Raw genomic sequence first — 13,559 nt, forward strand, 5'->3', positions numbered from 1 at the left:
TGTTCTCCCGGAGGTGGACCAGGGTGCTGGGTAATTTGGGTGTGAATTTGCATGTGCATTTGCGTGTGTGAGTGAATGTGGGGCATGAGACTGGAGTGGGACCATTCCCAGGTAGATATACTCAGAGATTGGTGAAACTCTTTTCCTGGATAGAACATGACGGGTTAAACAATAGTGCTTTTCCATAATTCCTCTGTTCTAGGGTCTCCCACTGGCCCTGTCTCCTTTTCATTCCCTTCTTACTGGAAGCATGAATTAGATTTGTGCTGGGAAGATCAAGATGCCAGCCCAGTTCTGGGAGAAGGAGCAGACTGAAGGAGTGGGTGGGGCCTCTAGGCAGCCAGATTGGAGAACAGACCCTACTAAGCCCTTCCGCTTGGTCCACTCCTGTCAGCCTAACTCTCCATTCAGGCTTCAGAGGGCCTCTGGGATTCCTGGGTCTGTTGACTCGTCAGGACAGAGAGGCTGAGCTCTGTCTGCTAAAAGGAGGTCCAGGACCACCTCCTGGACTCCAGACACTTTACATGGCAGTTCTCCAACTGGGTTGCATTTCAGAATCACTTGGAGATTTTCAAGGACCTATGCCCGGACTCCATCTCAGGCAATAGTCTCAGAATCTTTGCGGGTGAGAGCTTAAGCAAGATCTTTTTAAAAATATGATTTATTTAAATCATGTTTATACAATTTTATTTTTTAATAATGGCTGTATTTAATAACGGGCTCACAGAATTCATGAAAAATTAACCATCCGCTCTCCCAAGCTGGTATAAGCCAGCTCCAGCATGCCGTTTCATATCCCAATGAGCCCCGAATTTCTGTTTCCAACCAGGAACTCTTTCTCAGTCCCAGGCTTCTGTAGCTAACCTCCTGCTTCTCATTTCTATGACTCACAGATACCTCAGACTTAACACATCCCAAAGCAAATTCCGTATCTCTCCCCCTAGTGCCGCTTTTTTCCCCACTGCTCCCTGTATCTTCATTCAGATGTCCGACCAGAAACCTTGGGTCATCCTTGTTATTTTTTCTCCCTCAGTGACACGTTTGCCCGCTGCCTGCGTTGAATCCATCACCAGGTGTGAATCTGTTCTACCTCCAAGTAGACCTTGAATCCATGCCCTTCTCTACATCTTCTGTGATACCTCTCTGGCCCAAACTATTAGCATCACTCCCTGGACCTCCTAGAGCAGCCTCTGACATAGTCTTCCTGATTCAGTTCTGGTTTTTCATTCAGCCATGTTCCATGAAGAGCCACAGTAAGTTTTTTCAAATGTAAGGAGAACCTTCTGTTTAAGTCCCAGTAGGCTCTTCTCACTGCACTTAGGATGAAATGTTTACTCATCACCATGGCCTCTAAGCAAAGCCCACTGAGGTTTCCCATGATATTTGTCACTGGGCTCAAGCTACCCTTGTGCCATATAGCCCTCTGGTTAGTTCCTCCCACCCCAAGCTCCCTCCTTCTTCAGTGCTTTCATGTGTACTCTTTTTTTCTGTGTGGGAGTCTTCTTTCTCTCTCTTTTTTAATGCAGCACAATTGACATACATTATTATATTAGTTTCAGGTGTACAACATAGTGACTTGACGTTTGTGTACATTGCAAAATGGTCACCATGATAAGTCTCATTACCAACTGTCACCTTACAAAGTTAATGCAATAAAATTGACTATATTCCCTATGCCTGATGTTACAACCTCAAGGCTTATTTATTTTATAACAGGAAGTTTATACATCTTGGTACCCTCCATCCATTTTGTCCTCCCCCAAACCCCCTCTCCTCTGGTAACCTCCAATCCCTAGGTTTTATTTGTCTATTTTGTTTTCTAGATTCCACATATAATGAAACCACGTGGTATTTGTTTTTCTCAGTCTGACTTTATTTCACTTAGCATTATACCCTTAAGTTCCAACCATGTTGTTACAGATGGCAAGACCTCATTCTTTTTTAAGGCCGAGTAATATTCTATTGCATTTATCTACCAATCTTTGTCCCTTCCTCTGTAGATGGAAACTTAGGTTCCTTCCAAATCTTGCCTATTGTAAATAATCCTGCAATAAACATAGGGGTGCATGGATCTTTCTTTTTTTTAAGTGCCCAGCATGGAGCCCAATGCAGGCCTTGAACTCACAACCCTGAGATCAAGACCTGAGCTGGGCTCAAGACCTGAGTTTGATACAGGCACCCCACGTTATCCCACATACACCTTTTTGATTAGTGTTTTCATTTTCTTCAGACAGATATCCCTAGTAGAATTGCTGGATCATATGATAGCTTTTTGTTCATTTATTTATTTATTTATTATTTTGAAAGATTTTATTTATTTATTTGACAGAGAGATCACAAGCGGGCAGAGAGGCAGTCAGAGAGAGGGTGGAAGCAGGCTTTTCGCTGAGCAGAGTGCCCGATGCGGGACTCGATCCCAGGACCCTGAGATCATGACATGAACTGAAGTCTTAACCTACTGAACTACTTAGGCACCCCTATTTACTTATTTTTTAATGTTTATTTTTTCGAGGAACCTGTGTACTATTTTTGAGAGTGGCTGTACCAATTTGCATCCCCACCAATAGTGCACGAGGGTCCTTTTTCTTCACACCCTTGCCAGCACTTGTTATTGCCTGTGTTTTGGATTTTTAGCCATTCTGATAGGTATGACGTGATATCTCATTGTGATTTTAATTTGCATTTTCCAGATGTTGAGTGATGTTGATAATCTTTTCATATGCCTTGTGGACATCCGTATGTCTTCTTTGAAGAAATGTCAATTCAGATTCTCTGCCCATATATAATTGGCTTTTGTTATTGTTGTTGTTATTGGGTTGTATGAGTTCTTTATATATTTTTGATATTAACATCTTCTTGGATATATGACTTGCAAATATCTTCTCCCATTCAGTAGGTTGCTTTTTTTTTGTTTTGTTGATGGTTTCCTTTGCTGTGCAGAAGCTTTGTAGTTTGATGTAATCTGAGTAAGGCATTTTTGTGAATTAAGTGATTCTCAAATTCAGCCTGAGTTGGGTCCACTGCTTGCAGAGATGGATCTGTAAGAGCCACCTGAAGGTGCTTTGACCCAGTGCTATTTGGAAGTATTTGGTGGTGAGGCAGTTCTGTAGGTTAAGACACTGCCTGCAGGAGGCTGAATCATGGCATTCAAAGATATTAGAGTCCAATCCCTGAAACTTACAACTATTATCTTATTTGGACAAAGTGTCTTTGCAGATATGATTAAATTAAGAACCTTAAAATGGGAAGATTATCCTGGATATTTTGAGTGAGCCCTAAGTAGAATCACAAGTATGTTATAAGAGGGGGCAGAGGGAGATTATACACACACAGACGAGAAAGTTATGGGAAGATGGAGCAGAGAGACCTGAAGATGCTGGCCTTGATGACTGGGGTGATATGGCCACAAGCCAAGGGATGCTGGCAGCCACCAGAAAACAGAAGTAAGGAACAGATTCTCTCTAGAGCCTCCACAGGGAGCACAGCCCTGCTAGTGCCTTCATTTTGGTCCCACGAAGCTGATTTCTGACTTTTGGCCTCTAGAGTGGTGAGAGAGTAAATGTGTGTTGTTTTAAGCCATGCATTTATGGTACTTTCCTACAGCAGCCACAGGAAACGAATACATTGCTTACCTGGAGAGACCCTTTGAGATGTCAAGTCAACATTACCCTTTCTGGGTAACATCTCCTAGCCCAGTACATAACTCACATGAATCCCACCCTTCAACCAATTGGCCAAATACTATTAATGAGGGGACCAGCCCCACATCAGATCAAATGGCAGTTACAAAGCAGGATGAGCAGCAGCACAGGGCGCTGATGGGACTGGAATTGAGCCAGCAGACAGGGCTGGCATCCCTTGTGGTTTTCTACCTACTGGTCACATGATAACAGAGGAACTATAGAGGTATCTTCAAGAGCTTATCAAGGCAAGGAGAGGGGCCTGGGGGAAAAGGGGCAGAATCCTTGGAAAGGATAGAATAGTTTGAACATAGGACTATGCCAAAGATTTTGTGGAAACATGTGCACAGATAAGCTTGGCTGGAGCCATGGCTTGAAGTGTGGAGGTTGTTCTAGAACTTCAGGGTTTGAGCAACTCATGAATTGCTGAATTGTCGAGGAGCATTGTCTGGGAATCTGCCCTTAATACAAGCTCCTGGGGTTATTATCATTTAGATGATTTACTGGTTACATTTTTAGAAACACTGAGTTCAGGTCATAGAGATAGAAAGTTGAAAAAGTTGGTTAGAGTTAGGCTTATTGACTCTTCAAAATCAGCAAAACTTGAAATATTATCTAACTATGTAGTATTTCTTTTATAGCTATACCATACCTTAAATTCTTATTTCCATCAAAGTAATGGACATGTATGAATTTAAAAGTTAAAGGCACTGCAAGGATTATAATGAAAATCATCAAGTCTCCATTCTACCTCTTCCTATCTCAGATTCCAAGAGGCAACTTCTTTCAACTCTTTCAGCTGTTTATTCTGGGTTTAACCTCCATATTTCCAAATAACATGTACATACTGCTACTTCTTGATTTTTCAATTTGAGGCATTATTGACTGACTTTCCTCCAAAATTAACAATTAACTTTTCCATCCATTTCCCTGTCCCCATCAGTAGATCCAATTCTTTCCCTCCATCTTCTCCCAATAGCTTATCTTTTAATGTATGGTTAAGTAAAAATCAGCATGTTGATTTCTAGGCAAAATTGTTCCCAGTCATGCCATATGGTGATTATGACTATATTTGCTTCATTATGTAACTTAGATGTCTCTTGGAATAATAAATTGCTTAGTTTTAGTTTTTCAGGTACCAGTGGCAGAGACAGACAGTCAGCTATGCCCCAACATCCTTTCTCCCTTGTTCTGGAGTAAGAGAGTGTGTAAGTGTACATTGAGCCATCCTGCTAAAGCTACAGTTCCTAGCCTTCCTTGTAGTTGTGTATGGTCACTGGGACTAAGTTGTGCCAGTAGGTATTGAGGAGATATGGCAATACCTAGGTCATGCCCTTAAAGGTAAGAATGCACCTTCTTATATCTCTTCCCTCCATTCTGCTACAGAATCACAGATGTGATGGCAGAAGCAAGATGAGTCGATTAAGAGTCTAAGGGGTGCCTGGGTGGCTCAGTTGGTTGGGCGACTGCCTTCAGCTCAGGTCATGATCCTGGAGTCCCAGGATGGAGTCCCACATTGGGCTCCCTGCTGAGCAGAGAGTATGCTTCTCCTGATGACGTCCCCCCTCTCGTGCTCTCTCTCTCCCATTCTCTCTCAAATAAGTAAATAAAATATTTAAAATAAAAGACTCTAAGGTAGAAGTCACATGTGGAGGAGCTGAAGAACAACACAATTGAAGATGACTGCCTTACCATAAGAAAGAAATAGGCTGCCATCTTGTTGGAGTTTTTGCCCCACTGTGTCTCTTTGGGGCCCAACTGTATTAACAGCTGCTATAATATCTAGGGGAAGATTTTCCATGAAGCTAGTGGAGTTCAAGCTTCAGGGTTCCTCATTTGCACGTGTCTCTTTCAAAGGCCCTGGTAGGGACTCTAGACCTTTTGTATTTGTGCTTTTATATTGTTTTCATTAAAGAAGCCCCCCTTACCTCCAGTTTCACAAGCTTCAGGCCCCTCAAAGTGGATCCTATCCCTCTCTGTACTTAAAGTAGAAACTACTAGCTCTCCACCAAAATCTATTCTGGCCTTCTTTGGATCTCAGGCTACATTTCCTAGTCTATCTCCTGGTGAAGTATGGTCCTGGGAACTGCAGTGATATGTGCTGCCTCCAGGCCTGGCTCCTAAAAACCTCCTCCAGTCTCCTCTATGCTCCTTCCACCCCCTACTCTGGCTGACTGGGAAGCTGATGATTAGGGTGTCCTGATTGTATTTTAATTTCCAAAAGTTCTTTCTTTTCCCTAAATCAGTCAATCAATCAATCTTACCCCCCCCCCAATGTTGTATTCTTATTTCATGAAGGTAATATCTTTTATCTCCCTGAGGACACAATTATAGTTTTTATTTTAAAAAAATTTTTTTAAAGATTTTATTTATTTATTTGACAGACAGAGACCACAAGTAGGCAGAGAGGCAGGCAGAGAGGGAGAGGAGGAAGAAGGCTCCCCACCAAGCAGAGAGCCCAGGGGCTCAATCCCACAACCCTGGGATCATGGCCTGAGCCGAAGGCAGAGGCTTTAACACACTGAGCCACCCAAGCGCTCCTCACAATTATAGTTTTTTTAAAAAAGTTTTCTTCTGGGGCACCTGGGTGGCTCAGTGGGTTAAGCGTCTGCCTTCGGCTCAGATCATGATCTCAGGGTCCTGGAATGGAGTCCCACATCAGGCTCTCTGCTCAGCAGGGAGCCTGCTTCCTCCCCCCCGCCCCCCCCCCGCCCCCGCCTGCTTCTCTGCCTACTTATGATCTCTCTCTTTGTCAAATAAATAAATAAATCTTTAAAAAAATGTTTTCTTCTGCTTCCTTCAGTGTCTCTTTACCTCTGAATGAATTTTTAAATTCGTGTTTCTTTTGGATTTTTTTTCTGCTGTGTTTAAGGATTTCTTCAAATGTCTTGTAATTCTTGGCTAAGTTTTCATATATGAGAAGGAGGTATTAAATTTTTTTAGACCTTCTGAGAGATTTGTGGATTAGCGGGCCTCCCTATTTGCAATTTCCTTGCAGATCCCCAGATGTCAGGATCTCTAGGGCTTTACCTTGGCCCAGTTTCCTTATAAAAAAAATCATCTTATCTCTTGCCTTGTAAGCCAGTAAGACTGGCTGCTTGGAAGGGAAAGGGGCTTGTGGTGGACATGGAGCTCCACCTTCAAAGAAGGACTAGTTGGATCAGCTCTGGGAGTGTGGTAGTAAGTAGTCTTCAGCTGTCATTTCCTTCATGGATAGTCTCAGCTGCAGAGAGCCCTCTCCAGATTGTCCTTCCAGGAGGGACCCGTATCCAATAATTGATCAAGGTGGGGCTATAAGGGCCTGGTATTTCTTGGCCCACTGTGGGACAACTTTGTTGGACCCTTTCAGCCTTAGAGCTCCTTATGGAGTTGACTTGAGGCTGTCAGACCATTTTTCTCTCTTCCCCATCCCTTTCCTTTCCACAGGTTTTGATGACTCCCTAATAAACTTCCTGAACAATAAACTCTTTCTCACATAGTCTGTTTTCTAGATGACTCAACTTGCAATAGCTTCTTTTTTTTTTTTAAACTTAAATTCAATTAGCCAACATATAATACATCATTATATTCAGATGTAGAGTTCAATAATTCATCAGTTACATATAACACCCAGTGCTTGCAATAGCTTCTTAAGGAGCATCCCATAAAAGTAGGAACTAAGAGGGGATTTTGGAGCTGGATCATTCACCTCCCATTTGACGATGAGGATCCCATCATTGGTTACAGGTAGGCACAGAGAGTCCCTGGTGCAAATTCTGTGGTTAAATTTCACCAGTGGTGAATTAGATGGTGTACCAGGAGAAGTAAATGCACTAGCTGGTGCTATACCTCAGGTGTTTGAAAAATTTGAGGGAAATAATGCTATAAACACAACTGGATTATGTGTTAGTTTTATATTGCTGTTGATGCAAGTTACCATGACCTTAGTGGCTTGTAAAATTCAAATTTATTATCTCACAATTCTATGGGTCAGAAATCTGGCACAGGTCTTACTGACCTACCTATAAGTTGGCTGCATTTTTTTTCTGAAGGTTCTAGGGAAGAATCTACTTCCTTGCTTTTTGTAGCTCTTAGTAGCTGACTATATTCCTTGGCTCACAGCTCCTTCCTTCATCTTCAAAATCAGTAATTGTACGTGGAGTCCTTCTTATTCTGCCATCTCTAGTTCTCTGCACCTTGGAAAAAAGGATCTCTGCTTTTAGGAACTCTAATGATTAGATTAGATCCACCTAGATAATCCAGCATAATCTCCCCATCTCAAGGTCTTTTTTACATTTGCAAAGTCATTTTTGCCATGTAGGGTCACATATTCATGAGTTCTGAGGGTTAGGATATAGAAATCTTTGGGGAGGGTGTCATTGTTTTGCTTCCAAAGATGGCTATTGCTAAGCTTCATGAAGTGTTAGAAAAAGAAAGCGAGAGACTCAAACCATGTGACAGCCTCCTTGTTTCATATAAAGAGGCTCTCACCCTAGTGCAGGAAGTGCAGAGAACATGGAGACTAATGCCCGGTACTTCATAGTCAGCATGGCTGATCTCTAAAGAAGGCTAAATTCCCAAACATGGCAGGTCTGCTATGCCAAGGTCAGGATCCTGGTTGGGAAAGGATGAGACCCTGCTACATGGTTATCTGTGTCATTGTCTCCCAAACTCAACTCAGATTCCTTTGAACTCTCTGAGCCTGTGGAATTTGGCCACCATGTCTGTTAAAAGCTAGCACTCCCATCCTTGATTTGAAAAGAATGCAAAGTTGTCTTGCCTGCAGCCTCAAGATCTGTCCCTGCTTCCTCCTGGCCACTGGGCCTATAACTAGAGTTAAATCACAGAACAACCCAGTCAGGGATGTGCAAGCTTGAAAGAGGGAGGAAAGGGGGACTATCTCCCAAATCAAGACAGCGTGTACTGGAAGGAGCCAGAGGAGTACACGGAACCAGATTCTGAGTGTGCTTAATCATGAATGCCAGAATGGAAGATTGAATACGGGAAAATGTTGATTTGGAAATGCTCAGAAGACATACAGTTTAATCAGATGGTATAAACTTGCTGCTGTAATGGCTCTTAGAAGACTTCAAACATGATAGCTCACCTTCATAAGGCCAAAATGCCAGCATGGTCATCATAAATGGTAGAGAAGGAATGAAAAGACTGAGGGATGCAGACATGCTGAATGGTTATACCAAGCAAGGCTGGGAAACCACTGGATGAATATACACCATTTGAAGAATGCAGTGACAGAGAGGCCCCAACATCACTGTCTGATGTTGGTTCATCTCTATGGGCCAGAGCAGACAGTAGGAGGGACCATTACAGAACTAGGCTCAGTGATAACAGAGGAAATGGGACACCAACACTGCTGAGGCCAAGTGGCAGTACTTAGCCTTCAGAAACTATTTATAGATGCAGTAATTATAATGCCATTGTTGTGGATACAATTATTACAGTGAGCAGCAAGGTCAGAGTAGTAGCCAAAGGGGCCTGACCCACAAAGAGTTGTGGAGATGGTTAATGGAACACTGTATCTTTAGGGGCAAAATATATGAGCAGCAAACAAGAGAACTACTCAACTTGGGTCAGCAAAAGAAGCCAAGGATGGATGATCAGGACAGTTACTCCACAAAAATTAAGGGTCCCTTACTTGGCTTCTGGATCTGAGCTAGTTTTCAGAAACAGAGCCCATTGATTGAAGGAGAGGCCGTGTCCTCAGGAAGAAGGACACCCTGTACCAGTTCTGTACATATACATAGTAATGACTTTACCAGTCCTTCCCCTCAAAAAGATCTGTAATGATTCACTCTGAGGAAAGGAAAATACTCTGAGGAAAGGAAAATACCCAAATATTTTATGGATAGTTAGACATAGAGTCTCAGTGGACACTGATACTCAGACACCTGAAATATTACCAAGGTCCCCCGAATAAGATAGGCCTAGGAACACCACCCAGTCAATCAAGTTCTGGCCAAAGTCTAGCTCTCCTTGCTTCTCCTGGGTCTTATGGACTCAGCTGTGGTCATTTTCCCAGTCCCCAAATGTCTACTTGGGATGGATGCAGTTCATCATAAAGTGGAAGTGGCACTCAGATGGTCTACGACTAGAACCAGAGGGCACATAGCAGCTGCACGACAGGTAGCTTGGATCTCATGTCATCTATCGTCATTTCACCCGGGCCCCTCTCTTAGCTCATACCTCCAGCCATACAGACAAATCCAGCTGACAGAGAATGAATAATTCCAGTCCCAATAAATAAGCCTAATCTTGGATTATAGACACGTGAGCTTTGTGTCTGGGCTCAAGCCAAAATATGCACATAGCTGTACTACAGCCTTCTTCAGGGATACCTGGGAAGACAGAGGTGAGGGAAAATCCTCCCAGGGGTGGAGCTCCAAGGGTTACATCTGAGCATCCACTCTATGTGGAAAGGGATATAGCTCCAGGACACACACACACACACACACACACACACACATAAATAAAATATACACACACATACATACAGTAAGTGGCAAATAATCTGACAACTGATCAATGACCTAAAAGAAGAAAGACTAAAACGCTGGGAACAAGGATATCTTGGGGTAGAGGCATATTGATGGACATATGGGAACATGTAAAAATTATAAATATCTTTGTATCATATGCTAACACCCATTAGAGTACATCTCCAATGAGAGAGACACTAAGCAAACAAGCTGATAAAATGACCCGGAGAGCTGATGTCCGTCAGCTCCTGTCGTCAGCCACTACAGTGCTGGTATGATGAGAATAGGGATGAGGTGGCCATGGCAGCAGACACTGAGGGTAACTGGGCTCCCAAGGGTAACTGGCCAAGGGTAATCCAGATGCTACTGCTACCAAATGTCCAACTTTACAGCAAGAAAAACCAACATGTGCTCTCAATTTAGCACCATCGGTCCAGGTAGCAAGTTGGCAACATTGAATCTCTCATTTTGGAAGGATCAGCAATTTGTTCTGACAGGAATGGATATTCATTCCAAGCATGGATTTGCCTTTCCTGCCAATGCCATGATCTGAGGATGTACGCAAGATCTCACCTAAAGTCACATCAGATCAGGATATCCACTTTGCAGAAAGGGAGGGAGGAATGGATCCATCAGCATGAATATATTGGTCATATCTCATGCTCGGTAACCTGGGCGCCAATAGGATGGTAGAACTTTGGGGTGGCCTGCTGAAGAAAGAGCCGAAGCTCCAGCTCAGACGTGATGTTTTTGAAGAGGAGGTATCATACTCTAGGATATAATACACATCTTGAATCAAAGGCCTTTATGGTGCTGTATCCCAGATTGGAAGAATTTGTGGGTCCAGTGACCAAGAAGGATGCAGGAGTGGCCCTACACTCCCAGTGGCCCACGTGAAAAAATTGTGTCTTCTGTGCCTACAGTGCTGGGTTCTGTAAGGTTAAAGGTCCCATCTCCAAAGTGGGAACATTTCCACTAGGGGACTCAGCAAGAAACTCCTTGAATCATAACTTCAGCTGCCACCTGGCACTTCAGGCTCCTCATGTCCAGGGATTAGCAGGAAAGAAGCTACCATCTTGACGGGGATGATTGACCCTGATTATTTGTGGAGGTAGAGCTGCTATTACACAATGGAGACAGGGAGGCAGGTGATACCTTGGGTCCCTCTCCAGTATTCCCAACCATAATTTCGATGGTAAATGGACAAGTACAGCAATCCCGAGGGCAAGATGAATAGGGCTTTGGACTTCAGGCCTGAGGGTCCAAGTTATGCCAGTATCATGAAACCAGCAAAGGGGCTAACGGAAGATGAGCAGCAGCCGATAGTGACAGAAGGAGACATTGGATAGAGGTTGAGGCCCCGAGAACAGCTGCAGCAGTGGGAGCTGTAATTTGTTCCATTAATTTTCCTTCTGAACCATAATTTGTCTCATTAACCTTCTTCCTGTAAGTCTCCCCCTGGAGTCTCCCCATGAGAACAGTGGCAAATTTAGCATCACTTTTCAACAAAGTACTCCCCACATTCTGGGGACATGCGTGGGGATCTCAAAATGAGTTAGGACATTCATCATCCTGGAAACGGCTACTTCTTGGAATTTCATATAACACGCAGAGGGCATGTGCTTCTTGTCAACACTATCTGTCACGGTCCATTTTATATGTCACCCTGACTCAGCTAAGGGAGGCCCAGAGAGCTGGGTGTGTCTGGAGGATGTTTCTGGAAGAGACTGAATCCACAGACTGAATAAAGATTGCTCTCACCTGTGTGGGTGGGCCTCATCCACTCCTCTGAGGACCTGAACAGATCAAAAAGGCAGAGGAAGGGTAAACTTGCTCTTTGCTCTGGTGGAAAATCCATCTTCTCTTGCCCTCGGGCACATGTGCTTCCAGTTCTTGGGCCTTTGGACGCAGACTGGGACTTACATCATCGCCTCCTCTGTCTCAGGCCTTTGGGTTTGGACTAGAACTGCACCATGGCTTTCTTGGTGCTCCGCTTGCAGACAGCAGATTGTGGGATTTTTCAGCCTCTAGTGGTGTGGGCCAATTCCTTATCATCAACCTTTCATGTGATCTCTTTCTATATCCTATTGGCTCTGCTTCTCTGGAGAACCCTACTGCATTATCCATCCCCCATTCCAGTCCCAACTCCCACCAGCCCTTCCACTCCCATTCCATCCAGACATACAAGAGCTCAGCCACTTTCCAACAGTCAGTCAAGCCGTCAACAGGTACTTCATGAGCAACCATGTTCCGCTGTGTACCTTGCTTTGAGGAACCAACTACAACACTGTGTTCCTCTATCCTCCGCCTCCCCACTAGACTGCGATTTCCACGGGATCATGGACTGTCCCTCGCATCCCCGGTCCTGAGATCAGGGCTTGGCACTTTCTCGGGGGCTCTGTACATTATTTTTTTTTTTTTTTTTTTTTTTATATTTTTATATTTTTTTTTTTATTTTTTATAAACATATATTTTTTATATACATATATTTTTATCCCCAGGTCTGTGAATCACCAGGTTTACACACTTCACAGCACTCACCAAATCACATACCCTCCCCAATGTCCATAATCCCACCCCCTTCTCCCCAACCCCCTCCCCCCGGCAACCCTCAGTTTGTTTTGTGAGATTAAGAGTCACTTATGGTTTGTCTCCCTCCCAATCCCATCTTGTTTCATTTATTCTTCTACCCACTTAAGCCTCCATGTTGCATCACCACTTCCTCATATCAGGGAGATCATATGATAGTTGTCTTTCTCTGCTTGACTTATTTCGCTAAGCATGATACGCTCTAGTTCCATCCATGTTGTTGCAAATGGCAAGATTTCATTTCTTTTGATGGCTGCATAGTATTCCATTGTGTACATTATTTTTTAAATAAAAAAATGTCCCTCAAGAAGCCAACTACCGAGTACAGGGGTGGAGCTGGGGGGGGGGGGAGACGTGAGGAAGACAGGAGGCTTAAATCTGGGAAGCAATTATTAAACCCCTAGAAATGTCTGGGTATACACAGCTTCTCAATGAGCACGGGAACACTGGCTATGAGTATTTTAGGAGGTTGGAGGTATATGAGGCTGAAGAGGGAAGGATGTCACAAAGAAAGTAGCCTTTCTCGAAGGCCTTGAAAAGTACATAGTGTCTATACAACCAAGAGCTTTTGGGATTAAAGGGGACTCGTTCACTCATTCAACACATAAGTACCAGGTATTTGCTTGGTTTTGGGGGTGCAGCAGTGAACAGAGAAAAGAAAAAGAATCGCTGTCCTCAGGGAGTTTCTATTCTGGCAAGAGACAAACAATAAGGAAGTAAGAAGTCTGTAGTCTATTAGCAAGTGTGGAGAGCTCTGGGCAAGCAGAAACCAAAGAAGAATGCTGCAGAGGTCAGCAGGGTGGACTGGGTACAA

Source organism: Mustela lutreola, chromosome 14 (genome assembly GCF_030435805.1).
Source record: "Mustela lutreola isolate mMusLut2 chromosome 14, mMusLut2.pri, whole genome shotgun sequence".
NCBI classification, from domain to species: Eukaryota; Metazoa; Chordata; class Mammalia; order Carnivora; family Mustelidae; genus Mustela; species Mustela lutreola.